This window comes from Stegostoma tigrinum, unplaced genomic scaffold, assembly GCF_030684315.1.
Source record: "Stegostoma tigrinum isolate sSteTig4 unplaced genomic scaffold, sSteTig4.hap1 scaffold_369, whole genome shotgun sequence".
NCBI classification, from domain to species: domain Eukaryota; kingdom Metazoa; phylum Chordata; class Chondrichthyes; order Orectolobiformes; family Stegostomatidae; genus Stegostoma; species Stegostoma tigrinum.
In genome coordinates, this window is record NW_026728297.1 from 48,272 (window position 1) to 62,330 (window position 14,059).

General features: G+C 42.4%; 1 long non-coding RNA gene across 3 annotated transcripts; it reads left to right on the forward strand.

The window, feature by feature from the left end:
* Positions 1 to 1,808: 1,808 nt before the first annotated feature.
* Positions 1,809 to 13,760, forward strand: LOC132208375 (uncharacterized). 3 transcript variants are annotated; one of them, XR_009444445.1, is made up of 3 exons: positions 1,809 to 2,376; positions 2,805 to 2,946; positions 6,778 to 13,760. It is a non-coding gene; the product is annotated as an uncharacterized LOC132208375 (long non-coding RNA). The 3 variants fall into 3 exon arrangements; XR_009444446.1 differs by having other exon boundaries at positions 6,800 to 13,760; XR_009444447.1 differs by having other exon boundaries at positions 1,809 to 2,037.
* The last annotated feature ends 299 nt before the right edge of the window (positions 13,761 to 14,059 follow it).

A 14,059-nucleotide genomic window follows, 5' to 3' on the forward strand; every position in this document is an offset into this window, starting at 1 on the left:
AGGACTCAAAGATCAAGGCCAAAGACTCCGCCACCTCCTCTCTGGCTTCCCAGACAATCCTCAGAAAAATCCCATCTGGCCCAGGGGATTTATCTACTTCACACCTTCTAGAATTGATCACACCTCCTCCTTACTAACCTTAATCCTTTCAATTCTAGTAGCCCGTAACTCAGTCACCTCCTCTACAATATTCTCCTGTTTCTCAGTGAAAACAGATGAGAAATAATCATTTAGCACCTCTCCAATCTCCACAGGGTCCACACACAACTTCCCACTTCTGTCTTTGACTGGCCCTATTCCTCCCCGAGACATCGTCTTATTCCTCACATACCTATAGAACGCTTTAGGGTTCTCCTTTATTCTACCTGCCAATGTCTGCTCATGTCCCTTCCTTGCTCTTCTTAACTCTCTCTTTAAATCCTTACTAGCTAATCTGTAACTCTCCATCGCCTCATCTGAACCATCTTGTCTCATCGTCACATATGCCTCCCTCTTCTGCTTAACAAGAGATACAATTTCTTTCGTAAACCACAGTTCCCTTACCTTATCGCTTCCTCCCTGCCTGACAGGGACATACTTATTAAGGACAGCAATATCTGTTCCATCAACCAGCTCCACATTTCGATTGTCCCCATCCCTTGCATTTTGCTAACCCATTCTATGCCTCCTAAGTCTTGCCTAATCGCATTATAATTGCCCTTCCCCAATCTATAACTCTTGCCCTGTGGCATACTCCTAAACCTTTCCATTGCTACAGTAAACATAACCAAATTATGGTCACTCTGTCCAAAGTGCTCACCTACCACTAAATCAAACACCTGGCCTGGTTCATTACCAAGTACCAGATCCAGTGTGGCCTCCCCTCTTGTCGGCCCTTCGACATACCAAGTCAGGAAACCCTCCTGCACACATTGGACAAAAACTGATGCATTCAACATTCTAGAGTTATAGCATTTCCATTCAATGTCAGGGAAGTTAATATCTGCCATAATGACCACCCTGTTCTTTTCACTCCTGCCCAGAATCATTTTGCCAATCCACTCCTCCACATCCCTGGAACTTTGCGGGGGCCTATAAAAAACTCCCAGCAGTGTGACCTCTCCTCTCCTGTTTCTGATCTCAGCCCATACCACCTCATCAAAAGTTCTTTCAGCCACCGTTGTTCTGTCCTTGGCTAACAAAGCCACACCTCCCCCTCTTTTACCATCTTCCCTGACCTCAATGAAAGATCTAAACCCTGGAACTTGCAACATCCATTCCTGACCCTGCTCTATCCAAGTCTCTGAAACAGCCAAAACATCGAGGAAAATGACAGAGTAAAAGTTTCCATAAAATACAAGCTGTTTTGCCGTACATTAGGAGAATCAGGAATGGCCCTTTTTTTACCCATCTCGGGATGAACCCTCACCATCACTCACAGAGCGAATGAACAGCAGGAAAAATCTTCACCACTGACTACCTGCACTCACCTATCACCTTCCCACCTACCTTCCCCAGCCCCCACTCTGTTTATGTCTCAGCTCCCATCCTCCCCCCCCCCCCCGCCGCCCCATTTCTGAAGAAGGGTCCTGAACCATTAACTTTCCTGCTCCTCTGATGGTGCCTGGCTCGCTGTGTCCCTCCAGCTTCACACTGTGTCATCCTTGACTCCAGCACCTGCAGCTATTGCTGTCTCCCTGTGAGCGATGTCAGCTTTGGTTCAATCGGAGCACGGGGCGGGGCTTGGAGGACCCAATGGAAGCGGCCTATCCTCCAACCAATCAGAGCGAGTGAGATGTTTGTCTGTTTGAAAATCACGTGATCGTCTTTGTCCGGAGACGCAATATCTCTGCGACTGAAGGTTAGCTGCTTGCCGAAAGTACAGTACACGGGACAAAAAGGAAAGCTGCAAAAAAACGGGAGGGAAATACTTTCGGTATTGACTGAGAGGCTTTAATAGCCGTTGATGCATGTCAGAAAACAAATTTTAACATGCCGGCCCCGTGTTTTGCAGCAAACGAAAAAACTGCTGCGGACCTGAGGCTGCGATAGGCAGAGGTAATTGCCACCATCTTTATTAGGGGCAATGATCTTCGGGACTCATGCGGGATCGCCATATTTATAGGTGGCAATCTGCAGTGGAACGCAAGCGCAGCCTTTCTTGTTTGGGAGAGGAGATTAAGACAAGAGAAATGTTTGTTTTTGTTTTTCTGGACTTCTTTCCCAGACTGTGAGACATGGCGTGTATTTCCTGGGAAGGACTTTTGACACTGGCGGAGTACTGGCTTCAGGCAGTATAAATTGCTGCAAGTTATACGTTAGATATTTAATGGAGGAGAAATGCCGAAAACGCGTTCAGAACTGCATGTTCAAAAACAAAGTTGCTGGAAAAGCTCAGTAGGTTTGGTAGCATCTGTGAAAGAAAAAAAAATAACGTTTCGGATCCGCTAACCCTTGCTTAGAACTTCATGTTACCTGTTGCACTCTCACTGTAGGAAGTCCTGCTTTAAATATTATGATCTATTAAAGCATATCCGTTTGCCCAGTATTCATATGATTGGGATCAAATCACTGAAAGTGCTCTGAGTCCCCTTGTGCTCCCTGGTCAAATTTATTAATGTCTGACTTCCTCAGTCTCTAATAATGGGTGTATTTTACCTCTGCATTTTTCTGTGTGGGGGAGCAGGGTGCTTTGAAGAGGAGGATTTATACATAACTAACAGAAACCAAGAGAAATGTTTGCCTTTTCCAGACAATCTTGTTGTGTTTTCTGGATTTCTGTCCAGGGCTGACCGTTATTTATCTCTTGTGGATTTGCTTTACAGGATATTTATTGAGAATAATTTGCAGACCAGGATCACAAAGCATGTTCTCCATTAAGCGGAGTGATCAGGATCTGAGTATCATTGACACTTAACTGGGAAAGGGAAGAGGTATAACCATTCTATGCGTGGGAGAATATTCCTGGTAAGTTTGTAACTTGAAAGCAGGATATTCAAATTTTTGGTTTGATCACCCCTGGGATAAGTGTTCAGTTCTATATCCTGCAGCTGAGAAAGGAGATATTGGCCTGAGAGGGGTAGATTTGTCCAAACAACACCTCGTCTCTTTTAAAGAACTGCCATATTTAGTCCCAATCGCCTACTTCATGATTTTAATCCATACATTTTTCATTCTTGAATACCTGCAAACTTCCTTTTAAAATTCCTTATGTGCACAAATTCCAGCACCCCTCCAGGTGGAATCTTCCATTTCCTGACAACTCCATTGATCCTGAAACTGAAGTCTGTGTTGATTCCTGAGGGTTATAAATTACTGCATTTAATGTGAAGATGCTGTTCCCTGAGCTTCCATTGAGCTGCGTTGAAACAGTATGGGAGGCTGAGATCAGAGTGGGTGTGAGCAGACAATGAAAATGAAAAGGCTGCACTGTGAGTACTGCTTGGCTAAGTGAGAGTGCTTTGGAGTTGGGTGAAACAGAAAGTGAAACTGAAAGATTGAGTGTGATGCTCAGTCTCAGTTTGGGCAGTTCAGAAAGTCTCTCAAATTGATATTTGATACCGTAAAGAACTTTCTTACAGTTTTTAAAGTATGTATTAGCTTAAATAAAGTTAGGGGCTTTAGGTTTATAATAGTAATGTTTGAAATGAAGGGGGAGGACCTAGCTTAATTAAATTCTTTTTAAGGCAGAAACTGGTTTAATCTGGAGAGAAGTCATAACAGAAGACATCACATCTGTGGTGTGCTCCTCTTGCACAATAGAACATAGGCTCTTGATGTTGTGTCGACCTGTGAAACCACACTGAAGCCCATTTAACCTACACTATTCCATTATCATCCATATGTTTATCCAATGACCACTTAAATGCCCTTAAACTTGGCGAGTCTACTACTGTTGCAGGCAGGGCATTGCACGCCCTTATTACTCTGAGTAAAGAACCTATGTCTGACATCTGTACGATATCTATGACCCGTCAATCTAATGCTATATCCCCTCGTGCTAGCCAGCTCCATCTGAGGAAAAAGGATCTCAGTGTCCACCCTATCTAATCCTCATATCATCTTGTATGTCTCTATTAGGTCACCTCTGAACCTTCTCTTTAACGAAAACAGCCTAAAGTCCCTCAACCTTTCCTCATAAGACCTTCCCTCGATACCAGGCAACATTCTGGTAAATCTCCTGTGCACCCTTTCCAATGCTTGCACATCCTTCCTGCGATGCGGTGACCAGAACTCCAAGTGCGGCCGCACCAGAGTTTCGTACGGCTGCAATATGACCTCATGGTTCTGAAACTCAATCCCTCGATCAGTAAAAACGAACACATTGTACACCTTCTTAACAACCCTATCAACTTGTGGAAAATTTCAGGGATCTATGTACATGGACACCGAGATCTCTTTGCTCATCCACACTACCAAGAATCTTACCATTAGCCCAGTACTCTGTATTCCTGTTACTCCTTCCAACGTGAATCACCTCACGGTTTTCCGCATTAAACTCCGGGACATTACCAGTGTCCCTATTGGCTATTTGTGCAGGAAGTGTGTCCATCTGCAGCTACTAGTTAACTGCTTTTCAGAGCTTGAGCTGTGGGTGCAGTCAGTATGGAGCATCCATGGTAACTGAGAAGGTTGTGGTCGCATTCTCAACAGATTGGTCACGCAGCAGGTGAAGATTACACAGACAGCAAGGGAATGGGTGACCATCAGACACGTAAAAGGCTCAGAAAGGAAGTGCTAGAGTCATCCCCCTCAAATAGATATACTGTTTTGGGTACTGTTCGGGGGAGGTGGAGGATGTTGGGGTGGCCACTCGGGAAGCAGCATCAGTCGGGTTCATGGCACTCGGAGTGACTCCGCTGCATAGAAGGGGAGGGAAACGATAAATATGACTGTAGAGACAGGGGATTCAATAGAGAGAGACATGAATCCAGGATGGTATGTTGCCTCCCTGGTGCCAGGATTAGCGATGACATGGAGCAGCTTCAGGACATTCTGGAGTGGGAGGGTGAACATCCGATTGTACCAGTGACATAGGAAAACCAAGGGAGGAGGACCTGAAAGCTGAAGATAGGAAGTTAAGAGATACACTAAAATACGAGATCTCAAATGTAGCATTGTCAAGCTTACACCCAGTGCCACATTGTTGTCGGGAGAAGTTTGTGTTGTGTTCAGTTGTACAAGTGACCTTTATTCAGAGCTCTGTTACCGCATGTGTGGGAGAGGTCAGAGTCCACTCCAAACCTGGCTTTCACATGAGGCCTAATTCCCCTCTTAAATACAGCTCAGATTGGAAGAGTGGACAGTGACACTCAAACTTTCCCTGGCTGATTGTGATATTTTTATTCCATTCGCTAGGTGTTATTTACATGCAATATTGTTGTCATTGTTAGCCACACACCCCAAATCAATATATCCAATCCAGTAAGCAAACCATTTTCCTAGGATGGTGACGGCGAGTACGAGGGGGCATAGCTTGAAATTGAGGGGTGAAAGATATAGGACAGATGCCAGAGGTAGTTTCTTTACTCAGAGAGTAGTAAGGGAATGGAACGCTTTGCCTGCAACGGTAGTAGATTCGCCAACTTTAGGTACATTTAGGGTGTCATTGGATAAGCATATGGACGTACATGGAATAGTGTAGGTTAGACGGGCTTGAGATCGGTATGACAGGTCGGCACAACATCAAGGGCCGAAGGGCCTGTACTGTGCTGTAATGTTCTATGTCCTATGTTCAAACAATCGTGGACAACACTATGTTCAGTCCTAAACCCTTCTATAATCTCCTGAGGTTAGCTCGAAAACTACTTCGTCTGTCTTTGGGACCTTACAATGCTTTTGACAGTTATATTCCTCCTCAGACATTTGCCAGCTGCACCACATTTTTTTGCCAAAAACCAAAATGGTATCTTATCACGAAGAACTTTTCCAAATTCTCTACTAACTGTAGTGTGGATTGTTAGGAATTGTGATTAAGTCTTTTAAACTCAACTCTGATATAAAGTGACTACAATTTTGTAATACAGTTGACAAATTGTGGAAAAATCCCTCTCTTACTTCAGCTTAAAAGATCAAACAGTGTTTCTGACTTGCTGCTGCAGTTTACAATCCCAACGATTTGCATTCTGTAAATGATTTTTAAACTGAAGTTTCATTTTCTACTCTAAGCGCTTTCCATTATTACTTTCTTGTTTTAATAAAAAGCATCTATTCCAGTTCCACTGAGTGTGAAATTCAGTCACTTTAGAGCTTTACCAAGCCATGAAACAAAATTTGTTCAGATTTCACAAATAACTAAGGCACTAACCATATCTTCATTTCGGATTTTGTAATCTATCTTTGTCACTCTTCCCTTGATCTTTGGATGTAAGAATTTATTCAAATTATCCGTATCTACATTTCAATTGTTTTATCTCTCTGCAGCCCTGACTTCTCTCTTTATAATCTTCCTTTGCCCCTTCCTATGTTGTTGGTCTTTTCGAGGTTGTGTTTACGCCATTTATTGCTTTTCCTTCCATAATGATACAGTGAGCTGCTTTTATTGCTGACAAACATTTGCTCAAGGAATTCAGCTAACCATTTCATGTTAATTGGTTGTTTGCATTTCTGGTTACAATTACCTAAACAGTTCAGAATGCTGTAGGATCAGACTTTTGCTTCTACTTTTTATTAAGTAACAAACTTGTGATTGTGGCTGAACCAGGCCTTTAAAAACTGCCTCTTGTTAAAATGCTTATGTGTTTTGAACTGTCTGTTTACAGAAACCCAAGTAAATTCCCTAATGTTCCTTCTCAACAGGACTCTTTTATACCCCCCACAGGACCTTTCGTGATCTAATCCCGTAACAGTGTGAGCTGCTACAATGCATGTGCTAGTAAAAGCATAAGAGGACAGATGAGATGAGTGCATGGCTGGAGCTATAACTTAAAAGGTTTGGATTCCTGAGGCATTGAGACTGTTTGTTTGTTTCTGGGGAAGGTGGGACATGCACAAGCTTGAACAATTGTCCTGGGCAGAGCTGGGACAGATATTCTTGTTGATGCTTTTGCTAGTTCCACTGGTGAGGATTTAAACTCGTATGACAGGGGAATGGGAACCAAAGTATAGCTTTAGCAGTAAAAGACTCAAATCAGCAAATGGGATTTGAAATTAGTTCATGATGTTGTCGGTGGCTGAAAGATTAAAAGAAAGAAGGATTAATCAAGATCAAATCTCTTTTCATACATCAGTCCTGTGATCCCAGGAATTGGTCTGGTGAACCTTCTTTCCGATCATTCAGTAGCCAGGCCATCCTTCCTCTGGAAAGGAGAACAAAGGTGCACACGACTCCAGGTGTGGTCTCACCAAGGCCCTTATAGAAAGATATCCCTCTTCCTGTACTCGAATCCTCTCACAATGAAGGCCGAAATATCATTTGCATTCTTCACTACTTGCTGCTGCCTGTTTCCTAAAAGAGAATAGGAGAGAAACACGGAACTAAATGGGGTCAGACACTCGGGTAACATTGTGTTCAACAATGTCCCCATTGTATCGGTGCTGGCCATCAAGCACCTATTGAAGCTAGGCCCGTTTTCTGGCACTCGGTGTGTAACCTGTATTTTGGTGCAGTGGATGATCATCTCAACACTTCTTCAAGATTGCAATGGTTCCTGCATCTATCACCATTTCAGATGCTGCCAGATCTGCTGAGTATCTCTATCATTTTCTGTTTTTATTTTAGATTTCAGGTATTTTTCTGCATCTTAGTCCTTCAGAAGGATCAGAGGGTATGGAGAGAAAACAGGAATTGGATTCATTTTCAGATGAATAAAATGCCTGCCCTTCATGTCTGTCCAAACTCTATCTCTTTTTGTAGTTTTGGACAAACGCTGACTGTTTCCCTTCCCTGAAGGACATTTAATGAACCAGTTCAGTTTTACTGATAATCCAGCAGTGCCCCTCAGTGTTGCATCCACAATTGATCAGATTAATTTCTGAGTTTGACAATCTTTGTGTGTGTTCTTCTGGTTTCTCTCTCTCTCTCTACTTTTTTTTTCTTCAGTTTGAAATTGTGATTGCATTCAGAGAAATCAAACAAAACCACATCCAGATCTGACACTCAATCTGTTTGTCGTAACCTAATTATCTCAGGATTTTGAACATTAAAGGAAGAAGCACTGTTCACACCAGGGAGAAATGCGTATTGTCTGTGTGTCGAAGATTCTGTGAAGATTCATCTGAAATGCCCAAACACCAGCACGGTCACACTGGGGAGAGACTGTGGTAATGTGGGGATTGTGGGAAGGGATTTATTTACCCATCCCAGCTGGAAATGCACCAACGCAGTCACACTGGGGAGAAACTGTTCATTTGCTCTGATTGTGGGCTGGGATTCACTCAGTCAAGCAACCTGCTGAAACACCAACGAGTTCACAGTGGGGACAGACTGTTCACATGTTCCGAGTATGGGAAGGGATTTGCTCACTCAACCAACCTGCTGAGACACCAGCGAGTTCACTCTGGGGACAGACCATTCACTTGTTCTATGTGTGGAAAGGGATTCACTCAATCATCCCAACTGTTAACACACCAGCAAGTTCACCACAACCACATTTGAAGGATTTTGCCCTTAAATCAAGGAATGAACTTTGATCTTTGGGCTGTTTGTACTGGTGTCATTAGTCCCTGCTCAAAACTTGATCTTCTCTTGGGAAATAAGGTAGGGCAGGGGACTGAGGGGTCAGCAGGGGGGACAATATTTTGGGGCCTATGATTATATCTCTATTAGTTTTAAAATAATTATGGAAAAGGATAGACTTTGGTCGAAGAGTCAAAGTTTTAAATGAGGCCAATTTTGACACTACTATGCTTCTTAAAAGCACAGTAAGACCGCCTATGTGTGGGAATGCACGAGATGGGTGAGATACAAAAAAGTATTTTACATCAGTATTTACTGTGATAAAGGATACAAAAGCTAAAGAACTTAGAGAAATGAATGTGTATCTTGAAAAGTTCCATGTTGTAGAGGAGGTGGTGCTGGATGCCATACAGAGCATAAAGGTGGATAAATCCCCAGGACCTCTTCAGGTGTATTCTCGAACTTTGCGGGAAGCTAGGCTTGCGATTGGGCCCCTTGCTCAGATATTTGCACCATTGACAGTCATAGGTGAGCTGTTACACTGGAGGTTGGCTAATCTGGTGCCATTGTTTAAGAAAGGTGGTAACATAAAACCAGGGAACAATAAACTTTTAGTGAGCCTGATGTCAGTTGTGGGTAAGTTGTTGGAGGGAATTCTGAGGGATAGGATTTACATATATTTGGAAAGCGTGGACTGAATGGGGAATAGTTGACATGGCTTTGTCCATAGGAAATTATGCCTTACTAACTTGATTGAGTTTTTTTGAAGAAGTTAGAAACAAGATTGATGGCAGAGCGGTGGATGTTTTCGATATTCCTCATGGTCGACTGATTAACAAGGTTAGATCACATGGAATCCAGGGAGAGCTGGCCATTTGGAAAGGCCTTTGACCTGCAGTATGCTGCAAGGATTGGTACTTAGTAACTATAACTCCTACATTCACATCCAAATCATCTTTATAAATGACACACCACTGGTCACAGGCCTCCAGTCGACAAAGCAACCCTCCACCAGCACTCCGTCTTCTACCTTCAAGCCAGATCTGTTTCCAAATGACTGGTTCTCTCTGTATTCCATCTGATCTGACCTTGCTAATCAGTCTACTATGAGGAACCTTGTCAAACGCCTTAGTGACATCCATATAGAACACATCCACCTCTTTGCGCTACTCAATCCTCTTTGTTCCTCCATCAAAAAAAATCAAGTTAGTGAGACATGATTTCCCACACACACAGCCATGTTGATTATCCCTAATCAGTCCTTCCCTTTCCAAATATTTCAAGTACTATCCCTCAGGATTCCTAGAACGACTTTCCCACCACTAATATCAGGCTCACTGGCCTATAGTTCCCTGGCTTTTCCTTACCACCTTTCTTAAATAGTGGCACCACATTAGCCAACTTCTGGTCCCTCAAATGTGACTATCGATGATACAAATATCTCAGCAAGGGGCCCAGCAATCACTTGCCTAGCTTCCCTCCGAGTTCTCGGATACACCTGATCAGGTCCCAGGAATTTATCCACTTTTATACGTTTTAAGCATCACTACCTCTGTAATATGGATAATTTTCAAGATGTTGCTATTTATTTCCCCACAGTCCATATCTTCCATATCCTTTTCTGTAGTAAATACTGATGCATAATACTTGTTTTATTATATTCCCCATTTCTTGCAATTCCACACATAGGAGGCATTGCTGCTTTTTAAGGGGCCCTATCTCTCCATCGTTATCCTTTTTGTTCTTAATCTATTTGTAGAATCCCACTGGATTTTCCTTAATACTATTTGCCTAAGTTACCTCATGTTCCCTTTTTGCCCTACTAATTTCCCTCTTAAGTATACTATTGTCATTATACTCTTGTAAGCATTCACTCGATCTCTGCTGTCTATACCTGACATGTCCTTCCTCGTTTTTCTTGACCAAAACCTTGATTTCTCTAGTCATCCAGAATTCCCTATACCTACCAGCATTGTCCTTCACCCGAACAGGAGTATACTGTCCCTGAACTCTCGTTATCTCTTTTTTTTTTGAAGGCTTCCCACTTTCTAACTTTCTGTTTTACCTGCGAACATCTGCCCCAATCAACTTTTGAAAGCTCTTGTGTAATACCATTAAAATTGGCCTTCCTCCAATATAGAGCTTTAACTTTCAGATCCGGTCTACTCTTTTCCATCACTATTTTAAAACTAATAGAATTATGGTCACTGGCCCCAAAGTCCTCCCCTGCTGATACCCTAGTCACCTGTCCTGCTTTATTTGCCAACAGCAGGTCAAGTTTTGCACCTTCTGTAGTCGGTACATCACATACTGAATCAAAACATTTTCCTCTACACTCTCAGCAAACTCCGCTCCATCCAAGCCTTTTAGACCATGGAATTCCCAGTCTGTTTGGAAAGTTAAAATCCCTTCCATCACCACCCTGTTATTCTTCCAGATAACTTCTTTCAAAATTATTTGTCAGATTCCTGCTGACTAATGGGGGTGGCTATAGTATAATCCCAATAAGGTGATCATCCCTTTCTTATTTCTCAGTTCCACCCAAATAACTTCCCTGGATGTATTCTCAGATATATCCTGCCTAAGTAACGCCGTAATGTTATCCTTGCTCAAAAATGCCACTTTTCCCTCCTCTCTTGCTTTGCTTCCCCCTCCCCCTTCGACTTTCTATCCTTTCTATAGGAACTATATCTTAGAACATTAAGCTGGCAGCCCTGTCCACCTCTGAGCCTTGCCTCTGTAATTGCAATGATAACCCAGTTTCATGTTTCCAATCTTGCCCTGAGTTCCTCTGCCTTAGCTGTTAGGCCTCTGGCATTGAAATAAATGGCGTTTAATTTATTAGTCCTTTCGCATTAATCTCAATAACAAATACGTAACTGTAGAGTAGGTTTTGAAAATGATAACGTTTTATTGCTGTAGATCAACACATTCACACTGGGTAAAGACAATCCACCCGCAGTGTGTGAAAAGGGATTCCCTAGTTCATTAGGACGGGTTTTCATAGAATTCGGAGTATTCCTACAGTATGGAAACAGGCCCTTCGGCCCAAGAATTCCACACAAAACCTCAGAGCATCCCACCCAGACACATCTCCCCGTAGCCCACCTAATGTACGCATCACTGAACACTCTGGGCAATTTAGCTTGGCGAATCCACTAACCAGCACGTGGGAGGAAACCAGAGCACCTAGAGGAAACCCACGCAGCCACAGGGAGAATATGCCAACAACCACACACTCGGTTGCCCAAGGGTGGAATCAAATCCAGGTCCCTGGCACTGTGAGGCAGCAGTGCTAACCGCTGAGCCACTGTGGTTAAACACCAATGAGTTCCCAAGAATCTGTAGGAATTTTTGTTGCTCGTATTATCTGTATTCAAGTCATGTTATCTGGGCTTGTTTCTCATGATGTTTGAAAACACCACATGTCTGGTTACCTTGTTGGGAGAAAAAATGATATAAATTTTATTAAAACTACTGTGCATTGGATCTTTATCTCAAAAGCAGACTAATTTATTTTGAAAGGGGAGATGGAGAGCCTATCTCCTCTATCCTCACCTCCAACAAGTGCGAGGAACCTGTGGTTTTTATTTTTCACTCAATGACAGTCAGTACATTTCATATGAGCAACTGGGAACCGAGTCATCCCAAAATGCTTGAAACTTAGTGTACTAATGGTACACTATTACAATAATAACCATTACAATTCTTTTCTGAACCTTTTGAAGTTTTACAACATCCGTCCTTCAGCAGGAAGAGTAGAATTACACACAGCGGTTACACCTAAACTGGAATGGGAACTGCATCCTTGTGGGAGCTGGGGATGGGTTTCCAGTACTGTTGGGGGTCATGTAAAAAGTTTAGCAGTGGGCTGAAATCCAGAGAATGTTCAAAAATAATAATGGCCAAAAAGAGAAGAAACAAGAGAGTCTGGAAGGCATTGTCATTGGGCAATTAAGATATAAGCGAGTTTGCCACGGGTGAATGGTATTTAATGCTTGGAGTCAGATGAATAAGGCAGATGATTTGAGGATACAAATTAGTGGGGTCAGAAAGCCATTGCTGTCACTTGGACATGGTTAGCAGCTCAGTATTCCAGGATACAGGGCCTTCATGCAAGGCAGTGGAGGTGGTAAAGGAGGAGGAAATATTGTTATTTTGCTTCAGGAATCTATAGAGCAATAAGGACAGGTGACATTTTTGAAAACCCCTTTAAATAAATAAGGAGACAGATTTTGAGAAAGTGTAGAAGTAGCAGGATTATGGTAGCAGAGACTTTCAACTTCCTCAACATTAATGGAGTCGTCATAATGTGAAGGATTTATCAGAATTTTTAAAATACATCCAGGAGAGCATTTTTTCAGCCACTAAGTAGAAGTCCCAACAAGGAAGGGGAAGGTCCTGGACTTGACTTTAGGTTACAAAGTTGAGCAAGTGGTTGAAGTTTCAGTGGGATAGCATTTTGCAGGTAGTTATTATAACTATTCGATTCAGGATTTGTATGGAAAAGGACAAGGATGGGTCTAAAGTCCTAAACTGATGCTGAAGTTATGAAGAAAGTAAATGGAATTTTGGCCTTAACTGCGAGGTGTTGGTGTTTTGAGGATCGGGACATCTTGTAACAACTGTATTGGATGTTGGTGAAGCCATATTGGTTTAGCTACTCGTATTTAAGAAAGGATATGCTGGCGTTGAATGCGGTGCAAAAGAGATTCGCTAAGCTGATTCATGGGATGTAAGGGTCATCAAGAATAGCTGGAGGAAGGGAATTTGCAAAGGGAAAATACTAAATAAACAGGTGGTGCCCAGTGTTGGGCTCATACTCACAACTCTGCACTTAAACAGCGTATGTTCCAACAACTGAGTTAACTTGGCCTTCCACAGTCAATGTTCAAATCCTGCTTTATAAGGTGACAAATGGGTTTTTCACGGACGCCGCTGCAGTCCAAGGAAGTAAAAGGTAACTGCTTTAGAAAATCCCAAGGTTCCAATGTATTCTTCTCATTCACATTGCAATCCATTTTCAGTACTTGCTCCAGGATTTAACATTCAAAATTAATTTTGTGATGTTGTTGCCCTCATCTTTAAGTGCCCTGTATAACTCCAGTCACTCGGTCGAATGGTGAAAAAGTCTGTTTCAATAAACCAATTTTTTTCAGCTACAGTCTAAGAAATGTTCCTTTATTTGCTGAATCTCACACAACATTTTCTTTCTTCTGTGTGTCAACAACTTTTGCCAATTCTCATGTTACGGACTACATTTTCAGAATCTTTTTAACCAGAGGTTTCTGGTGCAGTTGTAAGACTTCATATTAAATGGTACAAAAAACCAAACGGGCTTAAAAGATGAGAAAGGAAATACATTTTTGTATTTTTGCGTGAAGACGGTTCAGTTACTGTGTGCTTGTTTCATATAAAATGGATGATTGAAGTGTTCACAGTGCACTATTTAAATAGCAGATA